The sequence below is a fragment of the Cervus elaphus genome, chromosome 1 (assembly GCF_910594005.1).
Source record: "Cervus elaphus chromosome 1, mCerEla1.1, whole genome shotgun sequence".
Classification (NCBI taxonomy): Eukaryota; Metazoa; Chordata; class Mammalia; order Artiodactyla; family Cervidae; genus Cervus; species Cervus elaphus.
The window spans coordinates 61,112,662-61,135,118 of NC_057815.1; the positions used below are offsets into that span (position 1 = coordinate 61,112,662).

Genomic DNA, 22,457 nt, shown 5'->3' on the forward strand with positions numbered 1-22,457 from the left:
ATAGATAGTATACATGCTGTTCTTTTGAAATATCCCACCCTCACATTCTCCCACAGAGTTCAAAAGTCTGTTCTGTATTTCTGTGTCTCTTTTTCTGTTTTGCATGTAGGGTAATCATTACCATCTTTCTAAATTCCATATATATGTGTTAGTATACTGTAATGTTCTTTATCTTTCTGGCTTACTTCACTCTGTATAAGGGGCTCCAGTTTCATCCATCTCATTAGGACTGATTCAAATGAATTCTTTTTAACAGCTGAGTAATATTCCATGGTGTATATGTACCACAGCTTCCTTATCCATTCATCTGCTGATGGGCATCTAGGTTGCTTCCATGTCCTGGCTATTATAAACAGTGCTGCAATGAACATTGGGGTGCATGTGTCTCTTTCAGATCTGGTTTCCTCAGTGTGTATGCCCAGAAGTGGGATTGCTGGGTCATATGGCAGTTCTATTTCCAGTTTTTTAAGAAATCTCCACACTGTTCTCCATAGCAGCTGTACTAGTTTGCATTCCCACCAACAGTGTAAGAGGGTTCCCTTTTCTCCACACCCTCTCCAGCATTTATTGCTTGTAGACTTTTGGATAGCAGCCATCAACACCGTACACAAAAATAAACTCAAAATGGATTAAAGATCTAAATGTCAGACCAGAAACTATAAAACTCCTAGAGGAGAACATAGGCAAAACACTCTCCGACATGAATCACAGCAGGATCCTCTATGACCCACCTCCCAGAATATTGGAAATAAAAGCAAAACTAAACAAATGGGACCTAATGAAACTTAAAAGCTTTTGCACTACAAAGGAAACTCTAAGTAAGGTGAAAAGACAGCCCTCAGATTGGGAGAAAATAATAGCAAATGAAGAAACAGACAAAGGATTAATCTCAAAAATATACAAGCAACTCCTGCAGCTCAATTCCAGAAAAATAAATGACCCAATCAAAAAATGGGCCAAAGAACTAAACAGACATTTCTCCAAAGAAGACATACAGATGGCTAACAAACACATGAAAAGATGCTCAACATCACTCATTATCAGAGAAATGCAAATCAAAACCACAATGAGGTACCATTACACGCCAGTCAGGATGGCTGCTATCCTTCCTCTTTCTATAAAAGCATTCTCCTTCCCTTGCTGTGTGGGTGGGGACTTGCATGTGGCTTGCCAAGATGGCAGCCCCCAGGTTGTAGTTCTCTGCTGATCATGAGTAAACCCATGCTTGCTAGAGAAATGTCTTGCTGTCTATTTGTTTCAGCACCATTTAATAACCCATTTCAGTTATTATTAGGTGTTCATATCAATTTTATACCTTATTGAATTTTCCTTCCAAGCAGAATAAATAAATTATATTTCACAGTGAAATCATATTTTATGGTGAAAAGTATAAGGCAAAAAACACATCAGGGATGAAAAGGTAAGGGCTTAAGAAATACAAACTACTATGATAAAATAAATAAACAAAATGGATATACCATACAGCAGAGGGGGAAATGGCTATTATTTTATAATAAGTTTAAATAACCTATAAAGATATTGAATCACTACATTGCACACCTGAAACTAATATGATATTGTAAATCAGCTATACTTAAAAAAACATATCAGGGAAGGGTAGTAGAAAAGGGAATAGCAAACATAGGATGTCAGCTTCACATAAAGTGCTTAGAAAGGCCTTTCCATGGCTTCCCTGGTGGCTTAGTGATAGATAAAGAATGCCAATGCAGGACACATGGGAAGATTCCTCATGCCTAGAGCAGCTAAGCCCATGCACCACAACTACTGAGTCAGTGCTCTAGAGCCCAGGAGCCACAACTGCTGAAGCGCAAGCGCCCCAGAGCCAGTGCTCTGCAACAAGAGAAGCCTGTGCACTGCAGCTAGGGAGTAGCCCTTGCTCACTGCAGCTAGAAAAAACACTCACACAGCAACAAAGACCCAGCAGAGCCAAAAACAAATAAATAAACAAGACTATTAAAAAAAAATAAAAGGCCTTTCTAAGAAAGTTATTGTGAATTAAAGGCCTAAAGGAATTGAAAGAGGGAATAATTTAGTTATCTGAGGAACGAGCATTCTGGACAAAGCTAACAGCAAGTTTAAAATTCCTTAGGAGGAAATGGCAGCAGATGTGTTTGTGATGTTAGTACAGGAAGCTTTGACTTTTCAGGAAAGCCTGGTTTCATTTTGCTGTCTGACCCCATGTTCCACTGGACACAAGAAAAGAATTTGAAGGGCATAAGATATAGTTAAATGAAGGCTGTTTAAACTGCATGAAAATTACCATGCAGAGGTATGTGCTGCACTGTATGTCACGGGTTTTTTGTAACAAGAACAAATAAAGATAAAGGGTGTAAGGATATACTGTGTACATTAGTTGCCTAGGGTTTCATTAAGAAAGTACCACAGACCGGTTGGCTTAAAATAACAGAAATTCATTGCCTCATGTTCCTGGAGGCTAGAAGTTCAAAATTAATGTGTTAGCAGAGCCATCCTTCATCAGAAACCTGTAGGGAAGAATCTTCATTTGTCTCTTCAATTTTTTTTTAGTGATCTGCTGACAAATTTTGGCATTCCTGAACTTGCAGTTACGGCAACTCAATCTCTGCCTCCGTCATCACATGGTATTCCCCCTGTGGGTCTCTTTCTCCTCTTCTTACAAGGATACTGGTTATATTCGATTAAGGGCCACCCTGCTCAAATATGACCACATCTCACCTAATTACATCTGGAATCACCCTATTTCCAAATAAGGTCACATTCTGAGCAACAGGGAGTGAAAATTTATTAACATATCTTTTAGGGGACACAATTCAACCCATTAAACTGGGTCTAACCATTAAGGCTCAAGGCAGATAGTGACAGCAAAGTTGTGAGTTTGGGGATATACTGGGAAGTAAAGGGATCTTGCCAAGATAAACAGAGTTCTGGGGCTCCTTCTCCACCTACACAGGTAAAAGCATTGAAGGCAGGAGGATGAAAGTTTTTCTTGACGTATTTGGTAAGCCTGATCTCCCAGATCACCTGACCACTCCTAGTCTTCATGATCTAGTTTGCAGGAACACTGTTTCTAATAAATATTTATCATATTTATCATTTCGATAATGTATACTTCCCAAGGTAGCTAGAAATGATATTTATAACAATTTAAAGTGGCTATTTCTCAACACCATTCAAAGACATGACTTCCTCTTATTTTAAACATGTCTCTGAATCATACTGTTGAATAGGTTGCTATTTGGATATTTTCCTGATTGTGTTGATTCCATGCATAGGATACAGATTCAACTGTTTTCTACTTCAGACCATGGCTCAACTTACATTAGTCTGTTCCTGTCCTGGCTTCCTGTTCTTCTTGTTTTTTTTTCTCCAAGTCTCTGTGTATACATATTTCTTAAATAATCAGTATAAACATAAAGCAGTCATTTGAGATAAACTTTTTAGCATTCAGCTATGAATCTTTGCTTTCCTATGTGACTTTTAATTCCAGTTTAAATTTCTTTTATTTGCCTGAGAATGATGAAATATCATCAAAGAGAACTTCTTGAAGAGAGAGGACAACCTTGTTTAATGAAGGAAAGATCCACTGAACTCCGGAATTTCTAATCATCCCTCTCTGTTATGAATAGTCATTTAGAGTTGGATGCTCCCCTGAGATCAACAATTAAAAACTTTCAAATGTGAATTTTAAAAAAGTTAGGCTTTTAGTAACCAAATGAATTGATGTAGTTTAGATAAATGGGAGAAATATCAACAACCTCAGATATACAATGATATCACCCTAATGGCAGAAAGTGAAGAGGAACTAAAAAGCCTCTTGATGAAGTTTAAAAAGGAGAGTGAAAAAGCTGGCCTAAAATTCAACATTCAAAAAACTAGGATCATAGCATTCAGTCCCATCACTTCATGGCAAATAGATGGGGAAAAAATGGAAACAGTGACAGACTTTATTTTGTTGGGCTCCAAAATCACTGCAGATGGTGACTGCAGCCATGAAATTAAAAGATGCTTGCTCCTTGGAAGAAAAGCTATGGCAAACCTAGACAGTATATTCAAAAGCAGTGACATACTTGCCAACAAATGTCCATATAGTCAAAGCTATGGTTTTTCCAGTAGTCATGTATGGATGTGAGAGTTGGACCATAAAGAAGGCTGAGCACCAAAGAACTAATGCTTTCAAATCATGGTGTGGGAGAAGACCCTTGAGAGTCCCTTGGACTGCAAGGAGATCAAACCAGTCAATCCTAAAGGAAATCAATTCTGAATATTCATTGGAAGGACTGATGTTGAAACTGAAGCTCCAATACTTTGGCAACCTGATGCAAAGAGCCGACTCATTGGAAAAGACCCTGATGCTGGAAAAGACTGAAGGTAGGAGGAGAAGGGCATGACAGAGAATGAGATGATTAGATAGCATCACTGACTCAGTGGACATGAGTTTGAGCAAGCTCTGGGAGATGATGAAGGACAGGGAAGCCTGGCATGCTGTAGCCCATGGGGTTGCAAGGAGTCAGACATGACTTAGCGACTGAACAACAACAAGATAAACTCCAGAAATTATGGTAGATTAGTATAGTAGATAGCTCCCAATTAAGTAGATACACTAAGGCCATTAGTAGATACACTAAGCCCATATACTGATTTAAAGAAAAAGAAGCCAGCTTTTTGTTTTGTTTTGTTGTTTTTAACTTTTGGCTGTGCTGGATCTTAAATACTATGTAAGGGCTTTCTCTAGCTTTCTCTAGTTGTGGCGAGTGGGAGCTACTCTTTCTTTTGATGCCTGGGCTTCTCATTGCAGTGCTTTCTCTTGTTGCAGAGCATAACCTCTAGACACACAATCTTTAGTAGCTGCAGCATGTGGGCTCAGTTGTAGCTTATGGGTGTAGTTGTCCTGAGGCAAGTGGCATCTTTCCAGACCAGGGATAGAATCCATGTCCCCTGCACCAGCATGCAGATTCTTAACCACTGGACCACCAGGGAAATCCTGAAGCCAAAGTTTAAAACTCACTTAAACTGAGAAGATTCCATGGAAGAAAAAAGTAAAGGGAAAATAGGAAAACAATATATTTAGAGCTCATTATTATAGAGAAGTGGAGGAGGGCATGGCAACCCACTCTAGTATTCTTGCCTGGAGGATCCCCATGGTTAGAGGAGCCTGGCAAGTTACCATCCACAGGGTCACAAAGAATCGGACATGAATGAATGACTAAGAACACACACACATTATAGAGACCACCATGGCAGAAGACTGTAAAGGCCAGGGAAGAAATTTTGGTTGCCACAGGAATGTGTATCTTTAATACAATTTAGCATGATGCTAAGAATAAACTTGACTAGCATCAGAAACTGAACTTGGAGGAAATCCTATAAGAGATCCAGTCTAAAGTAGACAATTTGCAGATTTAGAGTATATGTTCTAAATAGATGGCCTGGATTGCTGTGAGGATTTTAGCATTTGCCCCGTCATCTTTCACTCTTTAAAGTGCCCCATTTTAAAAGCAAAGTATGTGATCACCATAGTTTTATGGGGCTGAAAATCAAGACTGTAGTGGAGCTATCCTGTGTCTACTTAGTTAAATTGAAGCTGCATTCTCTAGAACTTCCTTCCTTGTGTTATTAATAGTTCAGTTCAGTTCAGTTCAGTCACTCAGTCATGTCCAACTCTCTGAGACCCCATGGACTGCTGCATGCCAGGCTGTCCATCACCAACTCCTGGAGTTTACTCAAACTCATGTCCATTGAGTTGGTGATGCCATCCAGCCATCTCATCCTCTGTCATCCCCTTCTCCTTCTGCCTTCAATCTTTCCCAGCATCAAGGTCTTTTCAAATGAGTCAGTTCTTTGCATCAGGTGGCCAAAGTATTGTAGTTTCAGCTTCATCATCAGTCCTTCCAATGAATATTCAGGACTGATTTCCTTTAGAATGGACTGGTTGGATCTCCTTGCAGTCCAAGGGACTCTCAAGAGTTTTCTCCAACACCACAGTTCAAAAGCATCAATTCTTTGGCAATCAGCTTTCTTTATAGTCCAACTCTCACATCCATACATGACTACTGGAAAAACCAAAGCTTTGACTAGATGGACCTTTGTTGGCATAGTAATGTCTCTGCTTTTTAATAAGCTGTCTAGGTTGGTCATAGCTTTTCTTCCAATGAGCAAGCACCCTTTAATTTCATGGCTGCAGTCAACATCTTCATTAATAGTTAAAGGTTAGTGTAAACCACAGAGGTATTTTGTGTGAGATTTAGAAGGCAGAACTGAAGCAGTAGGTATATTCTTTGTATTCTTCTTCCATGTAGGAAGTTAGTTAGGGACACTATCTCAACTCACAGATGTTGTCACTGACTCACCTTGTAGATGTGGAGCAGTGGTTCAGTTGACAACTCCATCAGTTCCCATTCAGCTCCCCTGCTTCATCTTCACTGACTCATGAGCCAGGTAGAAGTTTAATATTGTGACCAAGAGCACCAGCTTCTTTTGTAGATTACCTGAATTATCAAAGTCAGGTAACTGGATGATTGGAGGCTGTAAAAGACCAAAACAGTCTGCAGCTCATCCTCATGGATTCCAGTTTATCATTATCCTCCCCCATGTCATATTTATCTTTCCTCCCCAACTGCCTGTCCCCATGACTTAAGCCCACCACTAATCACAGAGGCAATAGTCATACTGCTTCATGAAATCACACCCCTATAATAAATCCCATATTACAAATTATTCAAAGTAATAGTTTACTTTTACATAGAACTCTGATACAGTGCTTGATAGACAAAACAATAATTTACATATAAATTGACCGCTGAAGCCAAGGGGTCATTTAGAGTGAGAGAACAAAGTAGATGAGGAAGGTTGTACAACAATGCCATAATGAGTTACAGTATGCATGTCTGTATAAGGTTTGATGAGCTTGCAAAGCCAACAGAGAAGTGCATCCAGGTATGCAAGGGAGGGAAACTAGAAAAGTGCTCTGTCATGAATGTCAAGAAGCAGGAACATTGTCACAGGCTCTATTAAAAACAAGACAATAGGGCCCAAATTGAGTCATTCATGCTAATCCTACACAGCAAACTGAGACAATTATAGTTTTGGCTTTCCCAAAAGTTAGTCTAATACCAGTCAATCAGGAATTGCCTGATCAGCATGGGTCAGGCAAGCTGCCTTATAAATTCTACCCATTCCTTATAAGGAAACTAACCTTTTATTAACTGATCTGCTTTTTCACCTGGTTCAGCTTTCTTGTTCCTTTCCCCCTGTGTCTATGAAATGGCTTCACTGTATAGCTCTTCAAAGACCTTTCTGTCTACTAGATTGGACTCTGACTGGTATATGATTCATTGAATAAAGCCAAAGAGTTTTTTAAAATTTACTCAGTTGAATTTTGTTTTTAACACTCCTAAGGCTAGTGTATTCCCATCTCTTTCAGAATTTTCCACAGTTTATTGTGATCCACACAGTCAAAGGCTTTGGCATAGTCAATACAGCAGAAATAGATGTTTTTCTGGAACTCTCTTGCTTTTTCAATGATCCAGCGGATGTTGGCAATTTGATCTCTGATTCCTCTGCCTTTTCTAAAACCAGCTTGAACATCTGGAAGTTCACGGTTCATGTATTGCTGAAGCCTGGCTTGGAGAAAGTGAAGAGGAACTAAAAAGCCTCTTGATGAAAGTGAAAGAGGAGAGTGAAAAAGTTGACTTAAAGCTCAACATTCAGAAAACTAACATCATGGCATCTGGTCCCATCACTTCATGGGAAATAGACAGGGAAACAGTGGAAACAGTGTCAGACTTTATTTTTTGGGGCCCCAAAATCACTGCAGGTGGTGATTGCAGCCATGAAATTAAATGACGCTTACTCCTTGGAAGGAAAGTTATGACCAACCTAGATAGCATATTAAAAAGCAGAGACATTACTTTGCCAACAAAGGTCCATCTAGTCAAGGCTATGGTTTTTCCAGTGGTCATGTATGGATGTGAGAGTTGGACTATGAAGAAAGCTGAGCACCGAAGAATTGATGCTTTTGAACTGTGGTGTTGGAGAAGACTCTTGAGAGTCCCTTGGACTGCAAGGAGATCCAACCAGTCCATCCTAAAGGATATCAGTCCTGGGTGTTCATTGGAAGGACTGATGCTGAAGCTGAAACTTCAATACTTTGGCCACCTCATGTGAAGAGTTGACACATTGGAAAAGACCCTGATGCTGGGAGGGATCGGGGGCAGGAGGAGAAGGGGACGACAGAGGATGAGATGGCTGGATGGCATCACCGACTCGATGGACATGAGTTTGAGTAAACTCCAGGAGTTGGTGATGGACAGAAAGGCCTGGTGTGCTGCGATTCATGGGGTCGCAAAGAGTCAGACACGACTGAGCGACTTAACTGAACTGAAGCAGAAAAACAGTCTATCTCTTCAATAGGATTTAATAAGAAATTAAGAAAAATGAGAAAATTCCTTGTACATCTATATAGAAAAATTTGAACACACATTAAACAGACAAAGCAAGGTACAAAGAACTGTCTTTAATATGATCCAATTTGGGTAAACTAAAGAAACTATTACTATTACATATGTTCAATAATCATTGAGGTACATTCTGTGTTCTAGCTACTATTATAAAAGTTGGTGACTCAAGTGTTAAAGAAAGAGATAAAGTCCTTATTTTTATAAACTTTCTAGTGGAAAGAGACAATAAATAAACAAGGTTATAAATAGTATGTTGAATTAAGTTCAGCTGTCCAGTCATGTTCGACTCTTTGTAATCCCATGGACTGCAGCATGCCAGGCTTCCCAGTCCATCCATCACCAATTCCCAGAACTTGCTCAAACTCATGTCCATCAAGTTGGTGATGACATCCAATTGTCTCATCCTCTGTCGTCCCCTTCTCCTCGCATCTTCAGTCTTTCCCTGCATCAGAGTCTTTTCCAATGAATCAGCTCTTTGCATCAGGTAGCCAAAGTACTGGAGCTTCAGCTTCAGCATCAGTCCTTCCAATGAATATTCAGGACTGATGTCCTTTAGGATTGACTGGTTTGATCTCCCTGAAGTTCAAGGGACTCTCACGAGTCTTCTCCAACACCACAGTTCAAAAGCATCAATTCTTTGGTGCTCAGCTTTCTTGAGCTGAGCTTGAGTCCAACTCTCACATCCATACATGACTACTGGAAAAACCATAGCCTTGACTAGATGGACCTTTGTTGGCAAAGTAATGTCTCTTCATTTTAATGTGCTGTATGGGTTGGTCATAGGTTTTCTTTCAAGGAGCAAGTGTCTTTTAATTTCATGGCTGCAGTCACCACCTGCAGTGATTTTGGAGCCCAAGAAAATACAGTCTGTCACTGTTTCCATTTTTACCCATCTTTGTCCATGAAGTGATGGGACCAGATGCTATGATCTTAGTTGTTTGAATGTTGAGTTTTAAACCAGCTTTTTCACTCACCTCTTTCATTTTCATCAAGAGGCTCTTTAGTTCCTCTTTGCTTTCTGCCATAAGGGTGGTGTCATCTGAATATCTGAGGCTATTGATATTTCTCCCGACAATCTTGATTCCAGCTTGTGCTTCATTCAGCCCGGCATTTCGAATGATGTACTCTGCACATAAGTTAAATAAGCAGGGTTACAATATACAGCCTTGACATACTCCTTTCCCAATTTGGAACCAGTTTGTTGTTCCATGTCTGGTTCTAGCTGTTGCTTTTGACCTGCATACAGATTTCACAGGAGGCAGGTAAGGTAGTCTGGTATTCCTATCTTTTAAAGAATTTTCCACAGTATGTCGTGATCTACATAGTCAAAGGTTTTGGCGTAATCAATAAAGCAGAAGTAGATGTTTTTTGGAATTCACTTGCTTTTTCTTTGATTCAGTGGATGTTGGCAATTTGATCTCTGGCTCCTCTGCCTTTTCTAAATCCAGGTGAACATCTGGAAGGTCTCGGTTCATATACTGTTGTAGCCTAGCTTGGAGAATTTTGAGCATTACTTTGCTAGCGTGTGAGATGAGTGCAATTGTAGTTTGTACATTCTTTGGAATTGCCTTTCTTTGGGATTGGAATGAAAACTGACCTTTTCCAGTCCTGTGGCCACTGGTGAGTTTTCCAAATTTGCTGGCACATTGAGTGCAGCACTTTAATATCATCATCTTTTAGGATTTGAAATAGTTTACTTGGAATTTCATCACCTCCACTAGTTGTGTTCATAGTGATGCTTCCTAAGGCCTACTTGACCACACTCCAAGATGTCTGGCTCTAGGTGAGTGATCACAACATCATGGTTATCTGGGTCATGAAGATCTTTTTTGTATAGTTCTTCTGTGTATTCTTGTCACCTGTTCTCAATATCTTCAGCTTCTGTTAGGTCCATTCCATTTCTTTCCTTTATTGTGCCTATCTTTGCATGAAATGTTCCCTTGGTATCACTAATTTTCTTAAGAGATCTCTAGTCTTTCCCATTCTATTGTTTTCCTCTATTTGTTTTCCCTGATCACTTAGGAAGGATTTCTGATCTCTCCTTGTTGTTCTTTGGAAATCTGAATGGGTCTATCTTTCCTTTTCTCCTTTGCCTTTGGCTTCTCTTCTTTTCTCAGCTATTTCTAAGGCCTCCTCAGACAACCGTTTTGCCTTTTTGCATTTTTTTTTCCCTTGGGGATGGTCTTCATCACTGCCTTCTGTACAGTGTCACAAATCTCTGTCCATAGTTCTCAGGCACTCTATCAGATATAATCCTTTGAATTTATTTGTCACTTCCACTGTATAATCGTAAGGGATTTGATTTAGGTCATAAATGGTGTGTTAGATGACGGCAAATGTTAAGAAGAAAAAATATAGGAAAATAAAGAAGGTAATGAGCACTGGGCATACAAGACTGCTATTTAATATAGTGTCATCACGAAATACATTCCCAAGTAAAGTGAAATATGAGCAGAATTCTGAAGAAAGGGATGGAAACAAAAATTTTTTTTTCAGACAGAGCAAGAGCAAAGACTGCAAGTTGGAAGGAGGTGAGGTCTAACAAAGAAGCCAGTATAGTTGTAACACAAAACAACGGGCATTTTTTTGTGCTCGTCAGAGAGGAAACTGATATAAGGGATTGTGGCACGTTGTAGGACTTGTTACTTTTGCTAAGAGAGAGATGGGAAGCTCTTGGGGATTTCTAAGCAAAGGAATGCCATCTTACTTTAGATTTAAAAGGGTCATTCTCTTATTAAAATGTTCATACTGTGTGAATAGACAGAGAAAATGAGGTACAGCACAATGACAATGACAATTCAGGGGAATAAGTTAGAAGACTATTGCAACAATTCAGGAAAGAGATGATAGCAGCTTGTATTAGGATAGCGCTTAGTGCTACACATGGTCTGTGGCCTAATCCAGGATATATTTTAATAGTAGAACCAATAAGATTTGCTTAAATTGAATTAAAGTCCCAGAGATCCCAACATGTCTGGGATAATTAGTTTGAGGGTTCAAAAACAGTCCCCTAATGGTATCCCAAATTACATCAACTCCGAGTCTTTATTTGACCAAATTAGCAAAAATCCTGGATCTGCTTCCCCCTCATATCTGACCTCAAGCCCGAGGGATACCTTTAGTAGTTAGTAATCTCTTCTAAAGTTTTCAATATTCATGAGTAGTACAAGAATGCAACTGAATCCCTTTCAGAGCCAGCAAAATCCATTACTGCTTCCATATTACTGGGAGCTCTTCCCGAAGTCCATTCTTACCACATCCATGGTGGCCACTCTGAATTAAGCTTCTGACTTAATTTCCCTTTGCATTCTTTCCGGTTATTCTGAAAATCCCTCAGATTCTTTTGAAATGGGGGCCACCCTATATCCCCAAACACTATAAATTTTCTACATATGCTCTTCTAGATTCATATTGACGAAATTTACCCAAGATTCTAAAGTATTCAATACCATCAATTATAAAGACTATCATAATGTCTAGAAAGGCATAGTAAGTTCTCCCCTTGGCTTGGTGATGGAAGATTCCTTGAATTCCATCTTCTGCTTTGCACAGTGTGAAAGTGAAAGTTAGTCGTTCAGTCATGTCCGACTCTTTGTGACCCATGGACTGTAGCCTGCCAGGCTCCTCTGTCCATGGAATTCTCCAGGCAAAAATACTGGAGTAGGTAGGCATTCCCTTCTCCAGGGAGCTTCCTGACCCAGGGATAGAACCCAGGACTCCTGCACTGCAAGTGGATTCTTTACTGTCTGAGACACCTTCAGTTTTATATAATCAGTCTCAGTATCTCCGTCTGAGACTGAGATGGAGTTTATACTGCAGATTCCTTTAAGCAGAACTTGAAAGGGAAGAAGAGATGTAAAAAATTAATATTTTGAGCCCCTACCTCAGGATAAAGCCCTGGAATTCTCATTTCATCAACACAATGAAAAGTAGCAAGAAGAAATGTTACTGAACGTTTATAAACTTGAGTCCATTAGCACACGTAAAGCCAAACTACAGACACCAAGTTTTGGTGAAGGAAAGTGAAAGTGAAAGTCATTTAGTCCTATCCTACTCTTTGTGGAATATACCCATACAGTCCATGGAATTCTCTAGGCTAGAATACTGGAGTGGGTAGGTGTTCACTTCTCCAGGGGATCTTCCCAACCCAGGGATTGAACCCAGGTCTCCCTCATTGCAGGCTGAATCTTTACTAGCTGAGCCACCAAGGAAGCCCAAGAATACTGGAGTGGGTAGACTATCCCTTCTCCAGGAGATCTTCCTGACCCAGGAATCGAACTGGGGTCTCCTACATCACAGGCAGATTCTTCACCAGCTGAACTACAGAACATGCTGCATTTATTACAGGGCCATACAAAGAGTCATATGGGCTCAAAAAGTCCAGATTCCCAAGTAGATTTCAGAAAAGACTTTCTTTCTTTTTTTTTTTAAGGCAAAGTGAGAGAGAGAATCACAGGTGTGTGAACTGCTTGTGTATAATTCTCTGATTGGTTGATGGTGATATAACAAGTTGGTGTCATGGGGTTAATACCATCAATTCTCAGACTCCAATCAGTTTGGGGACCATGTTCTCACAGTTCATGCAGTTAACTTCTTACATCTGATGGAGGTTTTCTAGTATTTCCAAAACAACTCAGGAAGTTGTATCAGACACCATTATCCATGTACTTCAGGGAGGAACTAAAGATCCTGTAACTTTGCTATATAGCTGATCAATTGTTTAAATTGTTACCAGTTCTCCTGGCCCAGCTGCTATTTTTTGTTACTACAAATTCAGTCTTTAAATTAAGCCTTGAGCCAGCTGTGACTCAGGGGAGACCTGGGAGACTAAAGCTTTTCTACAGAGGCAGATGGAGCACATGGGAGGGTGGGCCGTTTGGTTTTGGGAAAGCCCTACAGGGTCCACCTTAGTTACTGAAAAAGGGAGAAAGATTAAAAGAGTGCCCGAAGTCTGCATGATTAGAAAGCAACAACAATGGAGTGTGGGTCCACTCTCCATGTAAATACATACCTTTAAGTACTGATAGCCATTCCTAAACTTGACAAATTAGCCCAAATTTTTATATCCTTGTCATCTGCAAGGATAATGCCACCTAAATATTTGCTTAGAAATTCATGTTTTCTAAAGGGAGTAGACTGGAAGTAGGATCAGACAGCAGAAACAGGAAACTCTCAGGGTTCACAGAAGAGGACACTCTTCCTTTCTACCTCTACCTAGGGCTAGCAAAGCCCTGCTGGCTGCAGCTGGGCACTGCCCTGAGAGGTAGGCGGAGAAGCCCACTGAAGGCAGGATCCAATGCCTCTGTGCCTTTCCCTGTGTTATTTTGTTATTTATAATAAGAAATATATAGTTGATATTTGTCCCAGTTCATAAAACAGGGTTCTTGAAATGCTTATAAATTCCAAAGTAGTAAGAATGGTAGAAGTACTTTTGTTCTAATGAGGCAAGTCTGGGTGGGCCCCTGGATGGGAAATGGCCACCAGAAAGAAAAAAAACATGATTAGAAGTTTCATATTTTCAGGTCTCCACTTCCCATTCTCCAGAGAGGGGCTGGAAATTAACTTAATAATAGATAAATCCTATGTGAGAAAGCCTACATTAAATCCCAATAGCATGGGGTTTGGAGAGCTTTCCGTTTGGTGAACACATCCACATATACCAAGAGAGGGATGGACCCCTACAGGGACAGAACCGACCAGATCTCAACCTATGTATCTCTTCATCTGTCTGTTCATCTTTATCCTTTATCACATTCTTTACTCAACTAGTAAACATAAGTCTTCCCCGAGTTTTATAAGTTGCTCTAGCAAGTACATCAAACCTGAAAAGGCAGCTTTTGGGAACTTCTGATTTATAGCCAAGGCATACAGAAGTTGAGGGTAATCTGGGGATCTACTGCCTGAAATTGACATGTGAAGCCAGTGGCAGTCTCCTGGGACTGAGCCCTTAAACTGTGGGACCTGACAGTACATTCAGAAAGACACATAGTGTCAGAATCAAGTTAAATTGTAAGACACCCAGGTAGTGCTGCAGAATTGCTAGTTGTGGAGAAAGCCCCACACACATCTGGTGTTGAAACAAAGGAAAACTGTTTTTTTTTGTTTTTTTTAAACACCTAGGTTGTCTGATTTTTTCTTCTTCTTCTTCCTCTCTTTGATGGGACACAGTGCAGGTGACCCAACATGTGCCACTTCGGGGTGTAGATTATTTCAACCTGAAGGTAAGGAAGTTCCAAAAGACTCAGAAAGAAACTTTGAATCTCTACCTAACTGCCTAAGAGAACAGAATATAGAGCCTGTTCCAGGAGGGAGTTACCACTATAGATAACTATACAACACTGTATACAACTATAGTATACTATGAACTAGGTGTGCTAAACAGGGAGAAACTTAGCAAGGCCAGTTTGATGGAAGTCCTCTCTGTATCCTATTCTCTCTAGATTGACCAGTGAACATTTCTTTAACAAACATAAAATCTCTACGTTTACCTGTGAATTACTTTACTTCCCTTTGAAGTCACAGACTCCGACCTCTTTCTCCTTAGTCTAGTATGATATAGAAGTGTACCTCACCTTGCCTTAGTATCTTTCAAATTTCTCATGCCTCCATTAATTCTCCAGACATATGTATTAAACTTATTTTCTACTGTGAATGTCTTATGTCATTTTAATTATTTGACTAGCCAAAAGAAATAAAAGGGGAAAAGAAAAATACCACACCCCTTTTTTGTTGGCAAGTATCACCCACCTGATTTCAGAAGAAGTCAACAGAGTCCCTTAACAGAGATAGTCTCTTAGTCAAAGAAGAGCCAATTAGAAGGAAAGAATCAGGAGGAAATATCAGACAAGAGAGACCCAGTGATCTCAGCTGCCCTGTTCTCTGCAATCAATGGGTTAGAGATGGATTGGTTGATGCCAGAATTTTTAGCTGAAGCTAAAAGAAGGGCTGAAATTCAGGTGAAGCAAGTGAGGCACCCAGACTATGAAATTCAAATCTCTCTCACTCGCAAGTTCCCTTGTACCCTAAACTCTTCTCTTGTCTCACCCTAGTTCCAGCCCTGGATGCTGGGCTCTCTCTGTTATCACTGTGGAGGACTGGGTGATTTCCTTTTTTCTCAGTTTATTCAGAATAAGGCTATAATTTTTCAAAGAGAACTTAAGTTAAAAACTGGCAATAAAAAAACAAACAAAAAAAACAAAAACAAAAAAAAAACAAACAAAAAAGCCCGGAGAAAACATCTTTCAAAATACAGTCACTAGTCATTTAACCGAAGTTCATGTTAAAAACAAACATTTCCTGGAATTGAGAGAAAAGTGAAAAAGAAAGCAAAAGACTGTTTTCTGTATTGGGCATTGACATAGAGCAATGGGAGGTAAATGTGTGGTGAAATAAACTTGTTTTCAAATCTGATTTTATTCTAAGGGATTGCTTTTACTCCCTTGTTAATTTATACATTTACTGAAATCTTACCATATACAGAAAAGTTACTCACTCCGTGAGAGAATCTAAGGTACATCAGACAGACTCTGTGACCTCTAGACCGAAAGCATAGCAATAGAGGACACGGGCATTGACGCAAAGCCCAGCACAAGAACGCAAAAACATGCACATAACAGAAATACTCAGAGGTGCAGGTTGAACAGTGGAGGGAACTCTGCCACTAAAGTTACGTCCCTTGATATTTCTTGTTCTGACAGATTTGATCATTAAACCAATTGTGTGCTGAGGAAAAGAATTCATACGTGAATGTCCACCTCAGGCCAAGCACTGGGTGAGATTAACCTACCTCATTTTATCCTCATTAATAATATGCGAGTGGATGGTGCTACTGACACAAATTAATTCCACTACTCGATGGCTCCTCATTACTTAGGTCACCCTCTTCACACTCATAAGCAAATATAGCTAGGAACTGCTGGATCCTGGACTCAAACTAATGGCTGACATTGAAACTCCGGCCTACTAGAAAACACTTTCATTCCTATTCTAAGAGTAGGAAAAGGGAAGTCTTATTGGAAGGGTACTATTCCAGCCCTTCTTATCCCTTCCTTGTGTCTCATGTCACTCACTGAAATAGCTGTTAATATTCTCACATATAACTGAAGACACAGGCTCAAACAGACCAATCATTTTCTTGTTCAATCATGACATTTTGTTCATCTCTATGGTTCATGCACTAAGTGTGGGATACAAAGATGAATAAGACAGATCGCCCACAACTGGGAGGAACACAGGGAGGGGGAGGTCTGCGGTTGGGGGAGACATGAGTGGACAAGCACAGTGAGAGAGCAGCGCACTGACAGGAGCGTCGGCAGTGGGGTCAGCGCTCTGGGCGCACACCCGGCCAGCTCAGTGAGGTCCCGGCAGGGGAGACGCACAGGTGCCCTGGGGGTGGAAGGGGAAACATGAGATGGCGTGGGGAGACTTTCTAGAGGTCCTGGGAAAATGAGTATGAGGTTCTCCTCCAGGAAGACATGTGCAGACACATACAGCTTGAAACAGAGGAACAATGAAGCAGGCAGTATTGTTTACAAGCAAAATCATAATGAATTAAATCATGGGGTAAGATAATAATGAAACAAAATGCTTTACATGAGATGTGTAAGGGAAAACAGATTTTTAACATTACTCAAAATCTCTGCTTCCCTTGTAGCTCAGTCAACAAATCCGTCTGCAATGCAGGAGACCTGAGTTCAATTCCTTGGTTGGAAAGATCTCCTGGAGAAGGAAATGGCAACCCCCTCCAGTATTCTTGCCTGGAGAACCCCATGAACAGAGGAGCCTGGCAGGCTACAGTCCATGGGGTTGCAAAAGTCGGACACGACTTAGCAACTGAACTACTACAAAAGCTCTAATATAAAATTAGAGAACAGTAAAATTCTCTTTCTCACTATAAACACACAGTATGCTTTTAAGAATTTAGTTCATGGTAGTGTTGAATCATCCACATCAGCTAATACAATTTTGAAACTTTGTTAATTTTCAAATCAATCACACAGCGAGAACAGTAAAGCAGTTAAAGCAAGTTCCTGGAGGAAGACATTCTAATGCGCCCTTGTCTCTTTTCTGAAATTCTTTCCCTATCCTGTTTCTCCCATGTTCTTTATCTGGTGCTCACCCCAGGCCACCATAAATAAACATGCACACACACACTGCTCCCCTCCAACATTAGTCTTCCATTTGCAATAACCATATCATCCAGGAATCACAATGTAAACACAATTATAAATCACAATTATCTAATCATAATTACATAAATATAAATCACAATTATAAATGAACGAATGAACAAATAAATAAATAAATGAGTAGGATTCCTTAAAATCAGCTGATCTTTTAAAAGAGGGGAAAAAAAAACCTAAAGTGAAACCAGTTTTTCACTTCCTGCTTGCCCTTTTACCACAGAAGGAGCTGAAGTCTAGGCTGCAGATTTCAATAAGCAAACTGCCAGACTTGGGGAAGGAACCTGCTCTGCTTTCTCCCTCATCTCTCTGGAGCAAACTGAAGACAGGAGCTTGGCCTCAAGGAGACAGGTAAGTGAAGGAAAAGGAGAGAAATGGGTAGACAGAGAGATACAACAACATACTCAGAGACTAAAATAAAAATACAAATGGATGGAGATGGGAATAGGAACACTCAGAGATCAAGGCAGATTAAGGCATGATGAGAACACAAATATGAATCTAACATTCTCATTCTTCCAATAAACAGCTCCAAATCCGAGGGAAAGGGAAGACATTATCAAAAGAGACAAACAATTTGGTAACTTCTATACTCAAATAAAAATAAATCTACACTTACATAAAAAGAGACTTCATTTGAAAGGATTATTGCAATAAAGGGAAAGAGACTACTGTAATAGAGAAAACAATTTAAACAGAACTGCAAGCATCTCAAAGGACAGGCAGAAAGGAATTTTCTTTTGTAGGGAAGGGTCAACAGGCTAGAAAGAACACAGAATAGAGGGTGTGCATAAAAGGAAATATTTTTATTCATAGGAGAGATCATTAAGGAGGGATTGTATGCTGGATCAGAACGAGGATGGGTCAACCTTAATGGGGCTAAAAAGGAGAGAAGTTTAATTAATGTTTAGTTGGAAACACTCCAATTGATCAGGGGGACGAACAGCTCAGTGAAAATTTCATGAGGCAAAGAATGGAATTTAAATGGTCTTTGTCTGATGGTATATTTCAAATACCAAGAAAGATCGACTATATAGCAATAAAGAAAGAGAGAAAAAAAAAGCAGTTAATTTTTGAAAACGGGGTCTGTATCTTGCCTCCTTATAAGTAACAGGGGAACACAAAAATGAGTCGTACCTAAGTCATATGCAAAAAGGTGGTTCTTTGCAGTAAGTTAATTCTCAGAACACAAAAGGTTGCATGGATTTCTTTTAACCATCACTGCTTTCCAAGAGCAAAGGACTCATGAAAAGTTGAACTTTATTATGACTCACGTAAGCAAGAGGTGCTATGGTAAATACAGAGAAGAAGGGAACTAACTGGACCTGGAAGAATAAAGGAAGGCTTCACAAATAAGGAGAATTAGGTTAGGAGTATAGTGTCTTGGAAAGTGCTCATCTAATATAATATTTTGGTGATCTAATATTTGAATTGATATAAAACAGATTAGCAGGACAAAGTTAAGTTTAATTACATACTTAGAGAATCCCCACCAAGACTCAAAGACGGTCTGGGAATTGAGGCATATATACCATCTCAAGCTAAGGAGAAGGCAGTAGGGGTCTGGGGCTTCAAAGAGGAGGGAGACAATTAAGAAGACGGGAAGAGCAAATGATTGGTAAGCAAATGTTTGAGATGCCGTGCAAATATGTCTTTCTGATAAAAAAGCTGTCTCTGGTAATAGCTCTGTCTGGTACAGTGTTAGTCGCTCAGTCCCTCCAACTCTTTGCTACCCCACGGACTGTAGCCCACCAGGCTCCTCTGTCCATGCAGTTCTCCAGGCAAAAATGGGTTGCCATTTCCTTCTCCGAGACTTCCTGCTACAGGCCCTCTATATAATTCTGTTAGGCAGTTCAAGGAGAAGTAAAAAAGCTTTTCCTGAGTCTGCTGGGTCTTAATTGCCTTCTGCTTGAACAATCGACATGTCAAAGTGGCAGATTTGGAGGTGGCATATTCTGCTCCACCTCAACATACAGGGTTAAAAAAACTATGAGACTGAGGAAAGATGACAGAGTACAGCTTTTAAGGGAAAAAAGTGAATTAGAAGTTTGGAAAAGGAAAAAGAGTGGTTGTAAAAAGAATTGGGTTGGTACATCCCTGGCAGTCCAGTGGTTAAGACTTCGCTTTTTGAGTTTTGATCCCCAGTGGGGGAGCTAAGATGCCACCTGCCTTGCAGCCAGGAAACCAAACCATAAAACAGAAGTAATATTATAACAGAAGGCTCAGACGGTAAAGTGTCTGCCTACAACGCTGGAGACCCGGGTTCAATCCCTGGGTCAAGAAAATCCTCTGGAGAAGGAAATGGCAACCCACTCCAGTACTCTTGCCTGGATAATCCCATGGACAGGGAAGCCTGGTAGACTACAGTCCACGGGATCACAGAGTCAGACACAACTGAGTGACTTCACTTCATTTCACTTCAAAGAAGAAAAGGGGGGACTGGGTTGATTTTTGCCAGATTGTGAGGGGGATTGCATGCTGCGGCCAAGTAATTTGATCATATCATAAACCAATGAGAACTTTTCGAGTTTTGTAAAGAAGTAAATGACTTACCTATGAGTTTCAGGCTGCACTGTGAAAGGTGGAACATACAAGGATAGAGATACAGATTCAAGAGCTCCTTATACAGAGCAGTCGAATAGCGCAAACTAATGCCCAGCATTTAGTAGGTAACTAACAGGGACATAGTTTAGGTGAAGAAGTAGGAAAAAATGGCTTCCAAGAAATAAAAGGTTCCCACATCACCATCTGCCCATCAAAATGGAATCATACCCCCAAAGGGCCAGAGTTAGGAATTCAAAATCAGTTTCTAACTGGATAAGCCATTCAACACCATAAATCCAAGTCCAAAGAGAAGCTACAGAAATAGTAAAATCTACAATAGCAGGTAGAGATTAAGAGGCAAGCTAACATTTTGTTATGTTTTTCTTTTCTATTGAGATATAATTCACATGTAATATTAAACTATGCAACATGATTCCATATGTGTATATATTGCAAAATGATAACACACAGCAAGCCTAGTAAACATCCATAACCACACAGTTATAGTTTACTTTTCCTTATGATGAAAAATTTTAAGGTCTTCATGGCAACTTTCAAGTCACAATACTGTATTATCAACTATAGTCATCATGCTGCACATAACATTCCCAGGACTCATTTTTTTTATAACTGGAAATTTCAGCATTTGTACCTCCTTCACCCATTTTCTGTCCTTCTCTCCCAAACTCTAGCTACCACCAACCTGTTCTCTGTATCATTTAGCTTGTTTTTGGTTATGTTATGTATTGTTTTAGCTTCCATATGTAAGTGAGATCATATGGTATTTATCTTTGTCTGACATTTTACTTAACATAATGCCCTCAAGGTCAAACCATGTTGTCAAAAATGGAAGGATTTCTCTCTCTCTCTCTCTCTCTCATTTTTATTTTTTGCTGAATAATATTCCATTAGAAATATACCACACTTTCTTTATCCATCCATCCATCAATGGACATTTCTGTTGCTTTCAACCTTCGTTATTGTAAATAATGCTAGAATGAACCTGGTCAGGGATAGGGAGGATCTTTTCAAATTAGTATTTTCTTTTCCTTTAAATAAATACCCAGTGGTGTCACTGGTGGATCACAATATTTGATAAAAACTGGAAAAGGCTAGACACTGCATAAAGAGCCTAAAGCAGCTCACGATTAGCAGCAGAGTCTTTGAACACATATTCTCTAACTACATGATCAAAAGCAGTCTCAGGTTACTCTCCATCCAATTATCTGATTGTTTCTTTGCTAACACTTAACCTGAAATTATTTTCCTTCTCCAAATATTTTTAAGTTTATGGTCTGCTTCCCTCAGGTAGAGGTAAACACTGTAAAGGCAGGGATCTAACCTGCCTTATTCATTAGTCAACACTCAGTACCTAAAACGTTTCCCAGCACGCTGAAAGTCCTCAATAAATACATGCGAAATAAATGCTGACATTTAAAAAAGTTTTACCAAACTTCCAATCAGCGGTGCTTGTATGATCTCATTCACTCCAAGGCACATTATCATCATGGGGGCAAGTGAGGAGAGATGGTCAACAAAGAGGAGCTTCCAGATTTAACAGGATAGAAAGCTGGAAAGGCTCCCTGGACTGGATAATTAGAATGTGAATATCAGGCTTCTAGACAACTTTTTTTCTAGAAAAAGGTGAGGGCAGAAGTGAAATTAAATAATAATAAGTGGATAGGATGCATTCAGCAATTTATTTCATCAACAAACATTTACTGAGCCAGAAGTGCTAAATTTGAAATTCCTTTTTGAGAAATCTGGCAATAAAGAAATACAAAGAAAAGCTTATGGAGGAGGCAAGATCCACTCTATATTTAAACAAAATAGGAAGATGTGTGTTTTCTTATTCAAAGTGAAGCAACCACAAAAGTAAAATACTCAAGATATTTTAGACCCAAAATAAAGAAAAAAAGAAAAAAGAAAAAGCCCAACAGGAGGTAGGTAGCAGCAGGATTTAGAGGACAGAGTGAGTTTTGCAAAGAGGTTAGGGATGCCTCTTCGTTAGGGACAGAGGGAAGAACACAAGAATGGATAATGGAGTCTTAATTTGAAGGTGACAATCTTTGACGATGAGGAACGTCGGGCCACATAGCTTCTACACTCTGTAGAAATGGAAAGGGACATCATCAAATGTGAAAGGAGCCTCAACTAATTGCTCTCTTTGATGTAATCCCTCCTGCATTCATAGACCCGTCTCAATGCTTCTGGACTATCGATTCAAAGGACCTACTCCGCCTTTTTCATATTTATCTCTCTATCCCCATTGTCT

At 39.7% G+C, this 22,457-nt stretch overlaps 1 protein-coding gene across 1 annotated transcript in view; it reads left to right on the forward strand.

Moving 5' to 3' along the window:
• Window positions 1-22,457, forward strand: part of LOC122694965 (interferon-induced very large GTPase 1-like) — a 1,416,129-nt gene that overhangs the window by 1,344,911 nt on the left and 48,761 nt on the right. Inside the window, exon 4 of the mRNA XM_043904384.1 lies at window positions 17,862-17,989. The gene's annotated coding sequence lies outside the window, so the exon portion shown is untranslated. The remainder of the gene's footprint in view (window positions 1-17,861; window positions 17,990-22,457) is intronic.